The following is a 19,684-nucleotide window of genomic DNA, read 5'->3' on the forward strand; positions in this document are numbered from 1 at the left end:
TATTTTATTATTTATTTGAGAGTGTGTGTGAGAGAGAAAGAGGCAGAGCGGAAGAGAATGGGTGCACCAAGGTCCCTAGCCACTGCAAATGAACTCCAGACGCATGCTTCACCTAGTGCATCTGGCTTTATGTGGGTACTGGGGAGTCAAACTTGGGTCCTTAGGCTTTGCAGACAAGTATCTTAACCGCTGAGCCATATTTCCAGCCCTGATCTTTTTATTTTAAAAAAGCAAAAAGCAGGGGCTGGAGAGATGACTCAGCAGTTAAAGCACTGGCCTGCAAAGCCTAACTATGGAGTTCAGTTCTCCAGAACCCACGTAAAGCCAGATGCTGAAAGTGGTGCATGCCTCTGGGCTTTGTTTGCAGTGTCTAGAAGCTCTGATGTGTGTGCCTGTGAGCTCTTTCTTACCTCTTTCTCTCTTAGATAAATAAATGTAAATTAACAAAACAATGGGCTGGGCATGGTGGCACATGCCTTTAATCCCAGCACTTGGGAGGCAGAGATAGGATTGCTGTGAGTTCAAGGCCACTCTGAGACTATATAGAGAATTCCAGGTTAGCCTGGGCTACAGTAAAACAGTAAGACCCTACCTCAAAAAACTAAAAAAAAAAGAAAAAGAAAGAAACAGTGACAGTGGAGAGATGGCTTAACAGTTAAGGCACTTGCCTGCAAAGCCTAAGGATCCAGGTGGTTCGATTCTCCAGGATTCACATAAGCCAGATGCACAAGGTGGCCCATGCGTCTAGTGTTTGTTTGCGGTGGCTGGAGGCAGTGGCATACCCATTCTGTGCTGTTTCTCCTTCTCAAATAAATATATTTATTGAAAAAGAAAAAAAAAGAATGGAACTGGGCATGGTAGCTCAGGCCTTAAATCCAGCAGTTGGGAGGCAGAGGTCAGTGTATTGCCATGAGTTCAAGGCCACCCTGAGACTGCATAGTGAATTCCAGGTTAACCTGGGCTAAAGCGAGACCCTACCTTGAAAAAAACAATGAAAACAAAAAAGAATGGTCGTAGAATAATAAAACATCTGTATATCTCTAATTTTGCCAGTCAGAGTCTGCTTGATTCTGAAAAGGAAACTGGAAGTAACTGGCACCAAAGGAGTTAGGCTGGGTGTCATCATTCTATATTTACTTACCTTGCTCAGAGGGGAATTATATGTACACACTGACTGCAGTCATGTCTCAGTTATTTTGAGTGTCCTATTCTGCTAATGTCTCAGGTCCACTGGACAGTAGTAATGTTTGGGGTGGGGGAAGGGCAACTTGAGATAGGGCCTCCTGTAGGCCAGGTTGGCCTTGAACTCACAATGTAGCTGAAAATGACTTAAGTTTCTGATCCTTGTGCCTTCCCAAGTCCAGGGATTATAGACATGTGCTACTGTTTGAGACTTATGACATTTTTGGCATCATTTTTTATCCTAATTTTTTAAATAACATTTTTATTTATTTATTTGACAGAGAAAAAAAGAGAGAGAGAGAGAATGGGCATGCCAGGGCCTCCAGCCACTGCAAAGGAACTCCAGACACATGTGCCCCCTTGTGCATCTGGCTAATGTGGGCCCTGGGGAATTGAACCTGGGTCCTTTGACCTTGCAGGCAAATGACTTAACCGCTAAACCATCCCTCCAGCCCTATCCTAATTTTTTAAAAACGTGACAAAATGTAAAACTAGCATAAGCAGCCATGGGAAAGAATGGGGTGGTTTTATGTGTATATGTATATGTAAGTTTTCTTTGGAACTTTTATGCATTTTAGTTCTTTTATCTTAATTTTGGTTTTACTTTCAGGGTGGAATATGATGAACACAATTTTAGGGTTCCATCCTTACATTTTCAGATTGAAGGGAACAGTTGCAGAGAATACAGAGAATTCCAAGCAAGGAATTTCTCATGAACCAATCACTTGGGCCAGGAAGAAATTATTATAGCCTGTGCCCCAAGCCTGACCTCTTGTTAAGAGGCCTTAGAATAGACCTGAAGGAGAACTGGAGATTAGACAGACAAAAGTAACAGAGGAGGGCTGGAGAGATGACTTAGCGGCTAAGGCGCTTGCCTAAAAGTCAAAGAACCCAGGTTCAATTCCCTAGGATCCATGTGAGCCAGATGTATAAGATGGTACATAAGTCTGGAGTTCATCTGCAATGGCTGGATTCCCTGGCATGCCCATTTTTTCTCTCCCTCTGCCTCTTTCTCTCTTAAATAAATAAAAATAAAATATATTTTTAAAACAGCTGGTGTGACAGTGCACACCTTTAATCCCAGCACTTGGGAGGCAGAGGTAGGAGGATTGCCATGAGTTCGAGGCCACCCTGAGACTCCATAATGAATTCCAGGTCAGCCTGGGCTACAGCAAGACCCTACCTAGAAAAACAAAACAAAACAACAACAAGATGAGCACTGATTTGATTCATGTACTTACTATGTTTTGTTTTGAGACAAGGTCTCACTATGTAGCCCAGCTGATTTAAAAATTTTTATATCTATCTATCTATCTATCTATCTATCTATCTATCTATCTATCTATCTATCTATCTATTTTTGTTTTGCTTTGTTTTGTTTTGTTTTTCAAGGTAGGGTCTCACTTTAGCTCAGGCTGACCTGGAATTCTCTATGTAGTCTCAGGGTGGCCTTGAACTCACAGTGATCCTCTTACCTCTGCCTCCCTAGTGCTGGGATTAAAGGCGTGTGCCACCACACCCAGCTATTTTTATCTATTTATTTGAGAGCGACAGATGGAGAGAAAGAGGCAGAGAGAGAGAGAGAGAGAGAATAGGCCCAGCTGATCTTGAACTTGTAGCCTACCGAGTCTTGGGATTATAGGCAGAGTTTATTACCTCTGAATTCTCACTGTAAAGCAATATGGCTAATTCCCATTATCTGAAACTGTGTTCTATAATATACGAGGCACTAACATGTGGCTATTTAATGCAAATTAAATAAAATTTAAAAATTTTATTTTGTACTGTATGTCATGTGCTCAATTACCCTATGATCAATGTTTGTTGCATTGGGCACTGCACATTCCCATTATCACAGAAAATTAATTTACTTTTTTTTTTTTTCTTTTTTGAAGTGGGGTCTTGCTCTAGCCCAGGTTGAACTGGAATTTACTGTATAGTCTCAGGCTGGCCTTGAACTCACAGTGATCCTCTTATCTTTTTCTCCCAAGAGCTGGGATTAAAGGCGTGCATTACCACGCCTGGCCAGAAAATTAATTTAAATAGTGCTAATTAGAATGCACAGGTGGTCTCTCATAAATTGTTCATTCAAAAAAATATTTATGGAAAATCTCAAGCATCTATCTAATACAATAATATGATGAGCCCTAGTTTCAACACTTAAACAACTTGGTAATTTGTCTATTAGGAGTAGTATTAAAGCAAATTCCAGGGGCTGGAGAGAGGGTTTGGCTGTTAAAGATGCTTTCATGCAAAGCCCAATGGCCTGGGTTGAATTCCCCAGTACCCATGTAAAGCCAGCTTCACAAAGTGGTGCAAAGTGGGGTTTGTAGGCAGTGGCAGGATGGCCTGATGTGCCCATTCTCTGTCTACTTCTATCTCTGTCTCTCATGTAAATATGTAAAAGTATTAAGGTAAATCTCAGCTTTTGTATGATTTCATTTATAATTTTTTAAAAAATTTACTTATTTGCAAGCAGCGAGAGAGACACAGAGAATTATAAATTTCTTTGTTGCTTTTTCAGGTAGGGTCTTGCTGTAGCCCAAGCTGGCCTGGAATTCATTATGTAGTCTCAGGCTGGCCTTGAACTCATAGCGATCCTCCTACCTCAGCCTCCTGAGTGCTGGAATTAAAGGCATGTGCCACCACATCCAGGGGGCTGGAGAGATGTCTTAGTAGTTAAGCGCTTGCTTGTGAAGCCTAAGGACCCTGGTTCAAGGCTCGACTCCCCAGTACCCACAGAAGCCAGATGCACAAGGTGGCACATGCATCTGGAGTTTGTTGGCAGTGGCTGCAGGCCATGGTGTGCCCATTCTGTCTCTCTACCTCTTTCTCTGTCTGTCGCTCTCAAATAAATAAACAAAAATAAATTTTTTTAAAAAGCATGTGCCACCACATCTGGCTCAAGTTTTATTTATTTATTTAATTTGAGAAAGAGGCAGATAAAAAAGAGAATGGGCATGCCAGGGCCTTCAGCCACTGCAAACAAACTCCAGATGCATGTGCCACCTTGTGCGTCTAGCTTACATGGGTTTTGAAGAGTCAAACCTGAGTCCTTAGGCTTCACAGGCAAATACCTTAACTGCTAAGCCATCTCTCCAGTCCTCACATTTGTTTTATTATTGGGACTGAAACAAGGTACTGCTTTTGCAGTGATATAACACTAATTTATTATCTTACTGGCTCTCTAGGGAAGAAGTCTGGCTTGACTCACTGAGCTAAAATCAAACTGCTAACAGCATTCCTTACCTTTTCCATCTTCTAGAGGCTTCCTTTCTTCGTATGTGGTCCCTTTCTGCCATCTTCAGGGGTAGCAATTTTGCATGTTTCTGCCTCTTCTCTTATGGTAGTGTCACTCTGTGGAGCCAGGTGGACAAGATTCTCCCTGATTACATGGCACCCAGATGGATAATCCCTAACCACACCATCAACACATTTTGCATCACTTCAGGAAACTCACACATTCCGGAGATTACAATGTGGGCATCTCTGATGGGAGTTATTTTTCCAGCTACCTACAAGATCTAAAGGTACCACTCATTGCGTTTATTTTGTTCTACATCTCACCCCATAGTTGTTCATCCCTACATTATTAGTTCACTCTTTCAAGAACATTATGAGACGTGTGGTGGTGCACGCCTTTAATCCCACTCAGGAGGCAGAGGTAGGAGGATCACCATTAGTTTGAGGCCACCCTGAGACTACATAGTGAATTCCATGTCAGCCTGGGCTAGAGTGAGACCCTACTTCGAGAAACTTCCCCCCCCTCAAAAAAATTGTGTTATATCTTTTATTTCTTAGCTTGTTGATTAGATACTTAAACAGAGAGTCTAATGTATATTTATTTTTTTTCTTTTTAAATTTTTATTAGCATTTTCCATGATTATAAAAAAAAACCCATGTTAATTCCCTCCCCCCCAACTTTCCCCTTTGAAATTCCATTCTCCATCATATTACCTCCCCATCACAATCATTGTACTTACATATATACAAAATCAACCTATTAAGTACCCTCCTCCCTTCCTTTCTCTTCCCTTTATGTCTCCTTTTTAACTTACTGGCCTCTGCTAGTAAGTATTTTCATTCTCACACAGGAGTCTAATGTATATTTATTATTGCACTTAAAATTGTTGGTTTTCTTGTGGTGGGACACGCCTTTATTCCCAGTACTCAGGAGGCAGAGGTGAGTTTGAGCCAGTCTGGGACTACAGAGTGACTTCCAGGTCAGCCTGGGTTAGAGTGAGACCCTTCCCTTCACAAACAAAACATTTAAAAACCTGTAATATTCTGGGGCTAGAGAGAGGCTCAGTGGTCAAAGCACTTGCTGGTAACACCTGACAACCCGGGTTCGATTCCCCAGTACCCATGTTGAACCAGATGCACCAATGGCACAAGTGATTGGAGTGTGTTTGCAGGGGCAGGATGCCTGGTGTTTCCATACTCTGTGCTGTTCTATGTCTATCCCTCTTAAATAAATAAATAAATACACATAATTCAAAAAACTGTGATATTCTAAGTGTTGGAAGTTTAAACTGTCCTTACATCATTAGAGGAAGGGTGCTGTCTGGCGAATCGTTTGGCCATTTTCCAAGAGGCCTCTGAAGGTGGCATTACTTCAATGAATATAAGGCAGCATTACAGACCCAGAAACCTTTTCCATTAGCAAATAGGCAGCACATCCATCTCTCAGAGTGAACCACAGGAACCAAGCTCATAAGGGATGTGAGGAAATACCAATTTACGAACACAAGTAAAACTTAGCACTGATGCTTCTGAAGTCCCAGTCTGCTATTCTGTTCCTTATCTGCTGCCTGCTGTTTCTTCCACTTTTCAGTGGGACTGTTCTAGCCATTTCTGCATGTTGTTCAGTGCCCTGCTTGATGTTCTATTCTCTATCTGCTATTTCTTCTCCTCCTTCCTTATCCTTCCACCTCCTTCTTCATTCTCCCCCTCATCCTCCTACTTCTCTTCTTCTTCTTCTTTTTTTTTTTTTTTTCCTGAGGTAGGGTCTTGCTCTAGCCCAGAGTATGTAATCTCAGATCACTATATAATCTCAGGTTGGCCTGGAGCTCATAGTGATCCAATCCTCCTACCTCTGCCTCCTGAGTGCTGGGATTAAAGGTGTGTGTCACCAAACCCAGCTCTTTTATTTTTGCTTGTTATAACCCCATGATGGTTAACCTCTGGTTTTCAATTTGACAGGATTTAGGATCACCATGGAAACAAATCTCTCGTCCTGTTGGTGGGGGATTTTGTAGATTAGATGAGTTGAAGTGGGAAGACGAATACTGTCTGCTCTGCCAGGCTTTTCCCCACCAGGATGGACACTTCTGCTCGAAACTGGAAACTGAAATAAATCCTTTCCTTCCCAAAGCTGCCTCTGGTTGGGTATTTTGTCCTGACTATAATAAAGTAACTGGTACAACACTTGTGCAATAGTGGCACACAGCCTGTCCAGGTAATAACTGCTCTGTGGATATGAGGCCTGCTCAGTGGGAGAGAACTCACACCTGGTACTGGGAAACAAGTCAGAATCCTATGGCCAGGAAACTCATACTTCAAAGAGAAGCCCCCACTGCTCTCTGGAGAAGAAGAGTGGGCTTGCACACCAAATATCTCTTAAATAACTTTGCATGCCCCTTTTAACCCAAGCTGCTCTCACTCTTGGTTGGAGAAGCAGACGGCAGAGAAAATCAGATGGAGGAGAGTTGAGAACCATCAATAAGACAAGAAGATAGCTGACTGCCCACCATGAGACTTGCCACCTCTTCCACATCCGCCAGGCCCAGGAGAACTTGCAGTGGAAGCAGCACCATGAACACTGCTCTTACTGCCAGCCTGACAACCAGCTCCAGGGTGATGGTGACAGACACGGTGATCGAGAACAACCTATCAAAGCAGAAATCCAGAGGCTATAAAGACCTCAACCCTAAATCAGACTGCCATGGCTCAGGGAAAATTGAGGGAGAGGGGGTGCATAGATTGTTATGAACCACTGAGTAGGTGTGAATACCCTGAGGCATGGTCCCCTCACTACCCCACTGGGACTGACTGAGGCCAATAACCCCACTGAGCTGGGCCCCAGAGAAACAGGAATAAGGGAGAGGGAATAAAAGATGTATATATAGCTGGGCTGGAGAGATTGCTTAGCGGTTAAGTGCTTGCCTGTGAAGCCTACAGACCTGGTTCAAGGCTTGATTCCCCAGTACCCACATTAAGCCAGATGCATAAGGTGGCACATGCATCTGTAGTTCGTTTGCAATGGCTGGAGGCCCTATCTCTGCCTCTTTCTCTCTCTGTTGGTCACTCTCAAATTAAAAAAAAAAAAGATGTGTGTGTGTGTGTGTGTGTGTGTGTGTGTATAGTAACTGGTATAATCCTGAATGAACTTATTCAAGTTGGAAAGTATGACTATTGTAGATCATTTTTAGACAAAACAAGTTCCTTCTTGCCACAAATAGAAGTGTGGCTTATCTATGAGCAGAGTTAGTTGTTATATGTGTGGTTGAAGCTTTCCCTGGGTCCTGAGAAATAAATCCATGAGCTATTTGACCTTCTTTATGAATCAAAGAAGAAATTTTAAGTTCTTAATTTATTTTTTACTTGAGACAGAGAGAGGGAGAAAAAGAGAAAGGGCATGCCAAGGTCTCTAGCCACTGCAAGCGAACTCCAGACACATGCACCACCTTGTACATTTGGCTTATTTGGGACCTGGAGAATCAAACCTGGGTCCTTAGGCTTTGCAGGCAAGCGCTTTAACTGCTAAGCAATCTCTCTAGCCTGAAATTTTAGTGTTTACTAAACATCTATTATAGTTGAAATATAGCATAGTACCATTTTGCTATTAGTATATGTGAATACATGGATTAGAAAGTTATTATAGGATAAGGCTGGATGTGGTGTTGCATGCTTTTAATCCCAGCACTCAGGAGGCAGAAGTAGGAGGATCTCTGTTAGTTCACGAACAGCCTGAGACTACGTAGTGAATTCTAGGTCAGCTTGGGCTAGACTGAGACGTTGCCTCTTAAAACCAGAACAAACAAAAATAATTGTTATGACACATCATCTTGTCATTTACTTTGTATGGTCATTTAGCTAGCTGAAATTTCACTTGGAAAAAAACATACCTAGTAATCAAACTAAAAGAAATACTATGCTTAATTTTTCTGAAATAGGATTTTTGTCTTTGGGGTTGGGATGGCTAATTTCTAACATTAACTTGATTATATTAAGAAAGCAATAAAGGGGCTGGAGAGATGGCTTAGCGGTTAAGCGCTTGCCTGTGAAGCCTAAGGACCCCGGTTCGAGGCTCGGTTCCCCAGGTCCTACGTTAGCCAGATGCACAAAGGGGCGCATGCGTCTGGAGTTCGTTGCAGAGGCTGGAAGCCCTGGCGCGCCCATTCTCTCTCTCTCCCTCTATCTGTCTTTCTCTCTGTGTCTGTCGCTCTCAAATAAATAAATAAATAATTTAATTAATTAATTAAAAAAAAAGACAAAACCTTTAAAAAAAAAAAAAGAAAGCAATAAAGGGGCTGGAGATATGGTTTAGTGGTTAAGGTGTTTGCCTTTGAAGCTTAAGGACCTAGGCTCGATTCTCCAGTGCGCATGTAAGCCAGGTACATATGGTGGCACAAATGTCTGGAGTTCATTTGCACTGGATAGAGACCTTGGCTTGCCCATTCTCTCTCTAATAGGAAGGAAGGAAGGAAGGGAGGGAGGGAGGGGAGGGGGCTAGGCCATTAATGAGGCACATGTCTGGTTGTATCTGAAGATGTTTTCTGAAAGGTTTAACTGAGGAGGGAAGACCACTTTGTGCATCTGGCTTTACGTGGGTATTGGAAAACCAAACCCAGGTCCTCAGGCTTTGTAGGCAAACTCCTTAACCACTAAGCCATTTCTCCAGCCCTCTTTTTTTCCTTGAGATATATTTTCTTTTTTTTGGGGGGGGGTGTTAAGGTGGGATTAAAGGCATGTGCCACCATGATCATCATTATCTTTTTTTTTTTTTTTTGAAGCAGGGTCTCACTCTAGTCCAGGCTGGCCTCAAACTCCCAGCGATCCTCCTACCTCTGCCTCCTGAGTACACCATCACACCTGGCTTTTTTTTGAGATAGGATCTCAGTCTCACTGTAGTGCAGGTGATCTGCAACTTATTCTGTAGCTCTAGGATGGCCTTGAACTCATGGTGATCCTCTTACTTCGGCACATGCCTGGCTTCAAATTTTATTTTTAAATTTTTATGTTTTTACTTATTTGACAGAGAGAGAATGGGCATGCCAGGGCCTCCAGCCACTGCAGACGAACTCCAGACGCATCTGCCCCCTTGTACATTTGGCTAACGTGGGTTCTGGGGAATCAAACCTAGGTTCTTTGGCTTTCCAGGCAAATGCCTTAACCACTAAGCCATCCCTCCAGCCCCTGGCTTCAAATTTTTATTTATTTGCTTGTGTGTGTGTGTGGGGGGGGCACAACAGGGTCTTTGGCTGCAAACAAATGCCAGATTGAGACACTTTACCTGGCTGTCTGGCTAACTGAACCTGGACCCACAAGCTTTGCAAGCAAGCTTCTTTAAGCGCTGATCTGTCTCTCTAGCCCTTCTTGAGACAGGGTTTCATGTAACCCATACTGACGTTGAACTTACTATGTAACGGAGGTTGGCCTTGAACTCCTCATCCTCCTGCCTCCACTTCTTGAGTGCTGGGTTTATAGGCATGGGCCATCACACCCGTCTTGGCTTTAATTCTGAATCTCTGAGCAGCAGCAGCAGCAGCAGCAGTGGTACTTTGTTCTCCCAAAGCCAGGACATGGCTGTCTCTGAGCGAAGCTCTGTGGTGTGTATGTGTGTGTTAAAAAAATACCTTCCTACCTGTGTATGGTGACACATGCCTTTAATCCCAGCACTAGGAAGGCCAAGGTAGGAGGATCACTGTGAGTTTGAGGCCATGCTGAGAGTACATAGTGAATTCCATGTCAGCCTGGGCTAGAGCAAGACCTTACCTTGAATAGCCAGAAAAAAAAAAAAAAAGTCAAGCTTTCTGAACACCTTGAGTTAAGATTTCCTAGTTTAGGTTTGTGCTCCAATTCTTTTTTTTAATGTTTAGGGAAATCCTTAAGCTTCTGTTTTCCCTTTTTGGAAATGAGATTTGAGAATCATAAAAGAGTTTGCCTTAGCCTACAGGCATTTAAGTTACAAGGCACCAGGATTCCTTTTCATCGTGTTAGAACCTGCATTTTCCAAATGATGCCCAACCTAGTTCCTGACCCAGAGTAGTAAATTATTTAGTGGATGTTTTAGGCAGTACCTTAGACTCTAAGGACAGTCCATCTAAGAAAGCCTTGTCCTTTCTGAACAATCTGTTGAATTAGAATGAAAGATAAGAAGATCTAATCTTAGCCAGTGTCACTGAGTATGGAAGGAAAGGTGATACCTTGAGCTAACAGCTATTAAAGTTAGTCTATAAAACTTGATGCTAATTAAGCAAATATACACATAGTCACTGTACACAGATTGACATACAAATATACAAGGGCTATGGGATTTCTTATTCCAGGGCTGCCTTGCTGCCTGCCTGCCTTCCTTCCTTCCTTCCTTCCCTCCCTCCCTCCCTCCTTCTTTCTTTTTTGTTTTGAGGTAGAATCTTACTGTAGCCCAGGATGACCTGGAGTTCACTATGTAGTTTCAGGGTGGCCTCAAACTAATGGTGATCCTTGCCTCCCAAGGGCTGGGATTAAAGGCATGTGCCACTACAACCAGCTCTATTTTTTTTTTTTTTTTTAATGTTGTTTGATTTTTCTCGAGGTAGGGTCTCATTCTAGCCCAGGCTGACCTGGAATTTACTATGTGGTCTCAGGGTGGGCTCAGACTCATGGCCTACCTCTGCCTTCCGAGTGCTAGGATTAAAGAGTGTGCCACCACACCCAGCTATTTTTAAATATTTATTTTATTTTTTTATTTGAGAGAGATACAGAAATAGGCAGGTAGAGAGAGAGAGAGGGTGTGGGGGGGGGGGAGAATGGGTATGCCAGGGCCTCCAGCCACTGCAAATGAACTCCAGTTGTGTGTGCCCCCTTGTGCATCTGGCTTATGTGGGTCCTGCGGAGTTGAACCTGGGTCCTTTGGCTTTGCAGTCAAGTGCCTTAACCACTAAGCCATCTCTCCAGCCCTTAATATTTATTTTTATTCATTTATTTATTAGAGAAAGAAGAGGGGGAGAGAGAGAGAAAGAGAATGGGCACGTCAGGGCCTCCAGCCACTGTAAAGGAACTCCAGATGCAGGTGCCACCTTGTGCATCTGGCTTATGTGGGATCTGGAGAATCAAACATGGATGCTTCATAGGCAAGCATCTTAACTGCTAAGCCATTTTCCCAGCCCAAAGCTAATTATTTTTATTTATTTATGAGCGAGAAAGAAGCAGATAGAGAATGGGCATGCCAGGGCCTCCAGCTGCTGCAAACAAACTCCAGTATATGCACCACCTTGAGCATCTAGCTTGCATGGATACTGGGGAATTGAATGTGGGTCAAACACCTTAACCACTAAGCCATCTCTCCAGCCCAGAGCTGATTTTTATTGAATCTTTGGATGCAAATAACACTGTACCAAAAGGCATGGGAGATGTAAACACAGCAAGGCCTCAAATCCTCCCTACTCCATCAGAATGAGATTTATTTTCTTCAAGCTGAATACAATGAGGTAGAATGGGGAAAGAAGATTTTAAATGTTAAAATGGTTAGTATCCTCTACGGCTGCATATCAGCTATGTCACCTTGGGTAAATTATTTCCCTTAATCTCTAAAATGTGAATAATTACTAGGCATCTAAAGGAAAATGGAAGCTTAACTGGGAACACAGGCAAAGCACCCACTTCAGTAGTGCTTCTTGAATACCAAGATCTATCCAGTACCAGAAAAACAGGTTCCTCTTCCTTTCTATAGCATTCTGCCCCTAGGAGACACTAAAAAAAAAAAAATGTTTATTTGGTTGTCCCTGAATGGGAACCCTTTCTAGATCTCATTGAAAGTTTAAATATTGAAAGTGTGCTGGTTCTTGTAACTCCTATTGTTTGAGCATATGTTATATATCATGTCTGTCCACGTTTTCAATTTAAACATTCCGTATTTTTTTTTCTGTTTAATGTTTTTAATATGATGACCCCATGTCTGTAAAATTGTTTATATCCTTTTACCTGTTTCCTATTTTCTCTATCATGAGAGGATTCATAACGAAGATTTTCTTCCACGATTCACGTTCTGTTTTCTCTTAGAGCCTTCCTCTCAAGCTGTGGTTCATCTTTTTTTGTTTTGGAGACAGATGTCATATAGCCCAGGCGATCCTTGAACTGATCCTCCTGCCTCAGTCTCCTCAAGTGCTAAGACAGGAATATCTGGCGTTTATTCTCTTTACCCCACGCCCTACTTGTAGGAAGCTCAGTCTACAGGCTTTAAGATACTGTATATTCTCCTGTAGCCCTATCGTGACATTCCCAGAAGATTCGGTTCGGCTCGTGGAGCATCATGCATTTGGAGACTACGACTGCGCACACGCAGTAGCAATGTCTCTTGCAAACAAAAGGGGTAGACAAAAAAAAAAAAAAATCCCAAAACAAACAAACAAAAAAAAAAAAGGTGACAATGACTACGTCTAGGCAGTATCAGCTTCACACAATGAGAAAACAGGAAGCGGACAGAAGTTGCTGGACTTTTCAAGGAGGGAAGTGGAATATGGAAAAGGGGGAGGCGGCAGGATTTATTTCCTTCGTCGTTATAAATAAATGATTTGGCAGTATCACGAGTCAATCCTAGGGACCCCCCCCAGACGACTTCTCCATTCGGAAGCCACAAACCTGTCGGCGGCTATTTCGGGACGCACTGGTCCTGGGGCCGGGCGGGCACGCCAGGGCGACCGGCATCCTCGGCCATCGCCACGCCCCGCCCTCCTCCTGGAATCCCCGCAGGTCGCGGCACGCCGAGCCCCGCCGGGCGCCGACGCCGACGCCTCCAGACGCGCCCCGCCCCGAGCCCGGGAACGCCCAGCCCGACCGGGTCCCTTCTGCGCAGGCACCTGCCTGGTCGCCCCCGGCGGCGGGGTCCTCAGGCGCCTCGACGGAGCGCTGTGATTGGCTGCGGCCGGTGGCAGGAGCTCGTCTCCAGCGGCGCTCGCTCGCTTGACAACCGCAGTCGGCCAGAGGCTGAGGCCGAAGCGGAGCGCTCGCGGGCCGGCGGCCGGGGCGTGGGGGGGGGGAGGTGTTTGGACGCGACCAGGAACCGGGGCTGTGGAAGTGATGGACTGACGCGCCGTCGCGCGGTCGGGCGGCCGGGCAGTGAGGTTAGGGAGCTGCGACGCCGAGCCGGGAGCGCCGTCTTCGCGCGCCGCTCGCCGGACTCTTCGGCTGGTGTGGACCGCTTCGGGGCTTCGCAGCCGCGTTCTTTTCCTCCGCCGCCGCCGCCGCGGTTTTTTTTTTTTTTTTTTCCTTCTGCCAGGCTCGTTTCGGAGTCTTCAGGTGAGTGGGTTTCGCGGAGGCGGGGGCGGGCCGTCTCACATCTCGGGTTGCCATGGTCACCCGTCGTCATCCGGGGCCCAGAGTTCGAGACCCTGCGGCCCCCGAAGGCGACCAGGGGAGAAAGGGTGTTTGTTGGGTTGGTGCCGCGCGGCAGGGGAGGCGGATTCGTGACCTGGCGGGGCCTCGGGGTGGAGGACCGAGCCGGGCCCCCCTTTGCAGGCTGTCGCTCCTGGACCACACCTTTGCCTGGCCCGCATCCTCCGAGCCCCACGCGGCGATGCCCCTTCGCGCCCGCGTCCGGCACGGCGCCGCGTCTCTGGTCCTCGCCGCTCCGCGACCCGGGGATGCGCTCGCGTCCCTGCCTCGGCACGCCGGGGCCGGCGGATGCCCGGGGAGCGGCGCGGGCTCGCCCTGCGGGGCTCGATCCGTCCTTCTGACGTCAGTGGTCAGTGGGAACAGGCCTTGAGGGATGTGGTAGAGAAGGCAGCGACTGAATTTGGAATGCGGATTGTGCCGGGGAGGGGGTTGAGGGTGTCGCCTGCGTGGAAGACACGGGAGCTTGTGGAACTCACAGGGTTAACCTCAAAGCTGTATTGGGGAGAAAAAGATTGGGGCTCTAGCTCTGGGACGAGACCTTTGGCGGAGGGGCAGGGACGGGGTAGGTAGAGGCAATGTTTGGCCAGATAACTGATTGTGTGTGTGTGTATGTATATATATATACATACATACATACATACATACATACATACATACATACATACATATATTTATTTATTCTTTTTCTGTACACATAGGCGTGTAGTTAGGAACTACGCATGGTGTCTGAGAAGGAGCTTTTTTTTTGGCAACTTGGTTCTCACTGCATAATGAAAGGAGAAGTCTTTGTTCCACCCAGATTCATATGTGATCCTAACACTTTATCTCCCTTTGTTTCAGAGTTCATAGAACGCTTCAAAAAGCTAATGCCACAAAATTAAATTACAGGTTTAAAGATGCTAAAATTATTTTTTATAGTAAATTTAAGTAGTTTTTTTTTTATTTGGTCTAAAGTGTTGGCATATGTTGCATTGGCATTTTGCTAGAAGAGAGAAATGTCTAGGATCCCATTTTTCTTTAATGTGGTACATTCTGGAGGTCTCATTTAAAAGGAAAATGTAATGAATCATTGTACCTTGAGATCTGGGGAAATGTAGATTGCTTCCAATAGAAAATAAAATTTATGGGGCAGGCGAGATGGCTCAGTGGTTAAAGGATAATTTGCAGCGGTGGGATAGACAGTAATTCATAACAGTATATTTTAAGGTAAACAAAAAAATCCTGCAAATTTGGGTACCATTGTTGATTGTGTGTAACGTGGTAGCTTTTAACCTTTGTCTCTGCCCCACCTTCCTACTTCCTAGTTTTCTTCCTCTATATAAACGAGCGCTAGAAATGAATCACAAGAGAATTAATCTATGTCCCTAGTTATATAATTGTGTCCCCCCTATGAGATGCTTAGTGTAGGCTACAGTTTGAAAAACATTTCTAGGAAAGTACAAAAAAAGACCAATTTTCCTTAGACTAGTGTCCTGGAAACCCGAATCGGGAAATCTGATCTTCTGGATTTAGGAGTCTCTTTGTTACTGTAATTACAATCTTGGAAAAGCTACTTAATTTTACCACTGACACTTTTTTCTCATTCTGTAAAGAGGGGTGAATGTCTATGATTGCTTGAGTCTGGGAATGAACTACCAAGTTGAGTAAACTAATTTATTTGAAAGCAATTTAGAAAAAATTAAGGCATCTGTTGAATAACTTAATACAGAGGGACACTGGCATGGATAAACAGGCATTACTGCATAATCTGTTTAACATTACTGGATACAGGACCTTAGAGTGGCCTTTAATGGTTTATGGGAATTGTTGAGGAGATTCCCACTCTTTAACAGAGGTTGTTTTTTTTTTTACCCTGGGTAGGGTTTCACTCTAGTCCAGGCTGACCTGGAATTAACTATGTAGTCTCAGGGTGGCCTTGAACTCGTGACAATCCATCTACCTCTGCCTCCTGAGTGTGCCACCACGCCGACTAACAGAGGTTCTTTATTGTGGTGATGTGGAGAAAAGGTGTTTTCCTCCTGTATGTGGGTCAGTATTGCTTTCTTGAAAATAAGGCTACTGTTAATAACTGACTTGAGTTATATTTGGTGTTAGATAATCCCCAGTGTGGATCATTGGTTCTTAACTAATGAAGAAAAACTTCTGTGCCCTCTGACTTAATGCTTTTCAAACTGGAGTATTGGCAGCATTACAGGCTGAGGCTATCGTTCAGTGTCAGAATGCTTGTCTGGCGTGCACAAGACCCCTGGGTTTGGTTCTCAGTATTGCAGAAATTAAGTAAATAAACCAACTGTCATATGCTAAGAAGTAAGTCTGTGATTATTTAACATGGCACATATTTATGGATTTATCATTAAATTAATTATAAAATGGATAAAATGACATTTTTATATTAAAATAAAGACACAAAGAGAGGTGAATATTCATATTAATTTCCAAGGTAAATTTAGAGACTTCAAAATGCATCTCCTGATTAAGAGTTCACTGAAGCTGTATTTAGTTTCTTCTACCCTTAAGTAGAAAAGATTAAGAAGCTTTGTCTTAGATGTACTCACTTAATGAATTGTAGATTATTCCATAGCACAGCAAATAAATGCATTCAAAATTCAAAAGTTCAGCAGATAGATACTAGGCTTAACATTACCTGAGTCAGAATTATCCTCTCTGTTTCTTTTTGTCTTTTTCTTCTTAATTTATTTGAGAGAGGCAGTCAGAATTATCCTCTCTGTTTTTTAATTTCTTTTTCTTCTTAATTAAAACACCAGCTCCAGCTGCTGCAGACGAACTTCGGATGCATGCACCATCTTGTGCATCTGGCTTATGTGGGTCCTGGGAAATTGAACCTGGGTCCTTTGGCTTTGCAAGCAAGTGCCTTAACCACTAAGCCATCTCTCCAGCCACCTGTCTGGTTTTTATTTATGTCTTATTATTTTGTGTGTATGGTGTATGTGTTTGTGCTCATGTATGTGCATGTAGAAGCCAGAGTTTGATATCGAGTACCTTCCTCAATATTCCTTCTCTCTCTCTTTGTGTGGGTGTGGGTGTGAGTGACAGACAGACAGACAGGGTCTCTCCCTGGACCTGGAGCTCACTACCTTGACCAGATTGCCTAACTAGCAAGCCCCAGGTATCTTCTTGTCTCCATCTCCCTGGCACTGGGGACTACCTGGGTACTTGGATCTTCATATCTATATGGCCAGCACTTCACCAGACTGAGCCATCTCTCCAACCACCCGCATCTCCCCAGCTCTTGTTCTTATACCTGTAAAAGTTAGAATGTTATAATGGAAATAGGATTTTATTTAGGTAGACTTGGTCTACCTAGTAATTCTTATGTCTGTTTTTAGCAGGAAACGTCACTGCCCCCCTGAACTTCCATAGCATTTTATTTGTAATTTTCTTTATATTTTATGTGTGTTATTTTTGTAAGTTTTGGCCTCAGGTATTCAGGTTCCAAACTTTTATTAGACAACACCTGCAGTTTCTTCAGTTTTGAGACCTCTACATTAAGTAGCCCATTTCATATTTGAACTGATTTTTTTTGAAGACCCGTGTACTTTTATTTTGGGGTTTTTCAATGTAGGGTTTCACTCTAGCCCTAGTAGTTGTTGTTGACCTGGAACTCATTCTGTAGTCCTAGGCTGGCCTTGAACTCAGTGATCCTACCTCTGCCTCCCAAGTGTTCTTAACTTATTTTTTTCCATTTTGAGGTTCTGTTTAAGTAAAAAGATACCTTTATAAAATATCACAGATTCTCATAAAATCTATCTGTTGTATGTCTTTATTTATTTGAGAGAGAGAGAGAAAGAGGTAGGTAGGTGGGTGGGTGGGGGGAGAGAATGGACATGCCAAGGTCTTCAGCTGCTGCAAACGAACTCCAGATGCATGTGCCACCTTATCTATCTGGCTTTCGTGGGCTCTGGGGAATTGAAGCTGGGTCTTTTGGCTTTGCAGGCAACTGATTCTTAAGTCATCTCTCCAACCCCTGTCTTAATGTTTTCCCATAGTAGCTTAATCATTGTGTCCCCAGCATATAACCTTCTGTAAGCATATAATAAATACAAAAATATTTTATTTATTTCTCTGAGAGAGAGGGGAGGGAGTAAGAGTGACGGCAGCAGGCATCCAGCCACTGCAAATGAACTCCAGGTGTATGTACCACCTTGTGCATCTGGTTTACGTGTGTCCTGGGGAATTGAACCTGGGTCCTTTGCCTTTGAAGGCAAGCTCCTTAACCGGTAAGCCATTTCTCCAGCCTCTAAATACTGAGTTTTAAACTGGATATGGACATCAAGCAAACATTATCACACATAGGACAAATAGGAGCCTCCTCATTTGTTGTTTTGTTTTATTTATTTCGGTTTTTCCTAGAAGGGTCACACTCTAGCCCAGGCAGACCTGGACTTCACTATGAAGTCTCAGGCTGGCCATGAGCTCATGGTGATCTTCCTACCTCTGCCTCCTAAGTGCTGGGATTAAATGTGTGTGCCACTATGCTCATCCTGTTTCAGTTTTAAGGCTTATTCGTTTGTCATCCTTACATGATCTAATTGAGCTTCCCAATATGTTTCTTAGAGGCAAGCCCAACAGACATGACTTTTTTTGTTTATGTGAGGGGGGGGGAAGGAGGGAGGGCAGGAGAGAAAGAAAGGAGGGAGGGAGGGAGAAAGGAAGGGAGGAAGGGAAGAAAGAAAGGAAGGAAGGAGAGAAAGAAAAGATTGAGATTGAGAGATTGGCATGCCAGGGCCTCAGCCACTGCAGTCACTTGAACACTAGACGTTTGCGCCACCTAGTGGTCATGTGCATCCTTGCGTTTGCCTCACCTTTGTACATCTAGCTTATGTGGGTGGGATCTGGAGAGAAATTGAACCTGGATCCTTAGGCTTTGCAGGCAAGCGCCTTAACTGCTAAGCCATCTCTCCAGCTCTCCAATATTTAAAAAAAATTTTTGGTTTATTTTTATTTATTTACTTGAGAGCGACAGACATACAGAGAGAATGGACGCGCCAGGGTCTCCAGCCACTGCAAATGAACTCTAGACGCGTGCGCCCCCTTGTGCATCTGGCTAACGTGGGTCCTGGGGAATCGAGCCTTGAGCTGGCGTCCTTAGGCTTCACAGGCAAGCGCTTAACTGCTAAGCCATCTATCTCTCCAATCCTCCAATATTTTTTAAATCGCACCTGACATATCTTGTTCCAAAATAAAATTTTTTACTTTATTCACAGCATAGTAGCATTCCTACATTTCATTAGCCATTGTTTGGTCCCATTGTCTTTAACTAAGGCTTTGAGCTTCAAAGGGTGGCAGTTAGATGTATTGATACCAGCTATATGGTTGCCACTCTCCTGGAACTTACTCTATATATCAACATCTATTTTATGGAGAGAGAATGCTGCATCTATATTAACCTAAAATTTTTTATTAGTTTTGACCCATTTGACTCAAAAAAAAAATTTTTTTTTCAATATAGGGTCTTGCTGTAGCCCAGGCTGATCTGGCATTCACTACGAAATCTCAGGCTGGGCTCAAATTCACAGTGACCCTACTACCTTTGCCTCCTGAATGCTGGGACTAAAGGTGTGTGCCAGCCCTCCCGGCTCAGATCATTTTATTTATTTATTTTGATTTTCTGAGGTAGGGTCTCACTCTAGCCCATGCTAGACCTGGATTTCACTATGTACTCTCAGGTGGCCTTGAACTCATGGTAATCCTCCTACCTTAGTCTCTTCAGTTCTGGGATTAAACATGTGTGTCACTATGTGCAGCTTCAACTCATTTTTTTAATGGACAAGTGCTATGTTTAGTGCTTCTTTTTCATTTGTTGAAAAAGAAAATGAAGTTTTGTTTAAAATCTTTGAGGGTGGGCTGGAGAGATTGCTTAGTGGTTAAGGTGCTTGCATGTAAA

At 43.7% G+C, this 19,684-nt stretch overlaps 1 protein-coding gene and 1 long non-coding RNA gene across 8 annotated transcripts in view; one reads left to right on the forward strand and one right to left on the reverse strand.

Annotated features, from left to right (window-relative positions):
- LOC123456022 overlaps positions 1 to 13,155 on the reverse strand; it is a 22,240-nt gene extending 9,085 nt beyond the window's left edge. The window contains exons 1-2 of the long non-coding RNA XR_006634281.1: positions 13,027 to 13,155; positions 4,432 to 4,539 (exon numbers count right to left, since the gene is read on the reverse strand). This is a non-coding gene — a long non-coding RNA (uncharacterized LOC123456022). The remainder of the gene's footprint in view (positions 1 to 4,431; positions 4,540 to 13,026) is intronic.
- A 411-nt stretch (positions 13,156 to 13,566) lies between these two features.
- Wdr47 (WD repeat domain 47) overlaps positions 13,567 to 19,684 on the forward strand; it is an 89,450-nt gene continuing 83,332 nt past the window's right edge. For 6 of the 7 annotated variants that reach the window (XM_045138487.1, XM_045138489.1, XM_045138488.1 and 3 more), the window contains exon 1: positions 13,567 to 13,683. The gene's annotated coding sequence lies outside the window, so the exon portion shown is untranslated. The remainder of the gene's footprint in view (positions 13,684 to 19,684) is intronic. The other variant, XM_045138493.1, reaches the window with a different exon arrangement.

Source organism: Jaculus jaculus, chromosome 19 (genome assembly GCF_020740685.1).
Source record: "Jaculus jaculus isolate mJacJac1 chromosome 19, mJacJac1.mat.Y.cur, whole genome shotgun sequence".
Lineage (NCBI taxonomy): Eukaryota > Metazoa > Chordata > Mammalia > Rodentia > Dipodidae > Jaculus > Jaculus jaculus.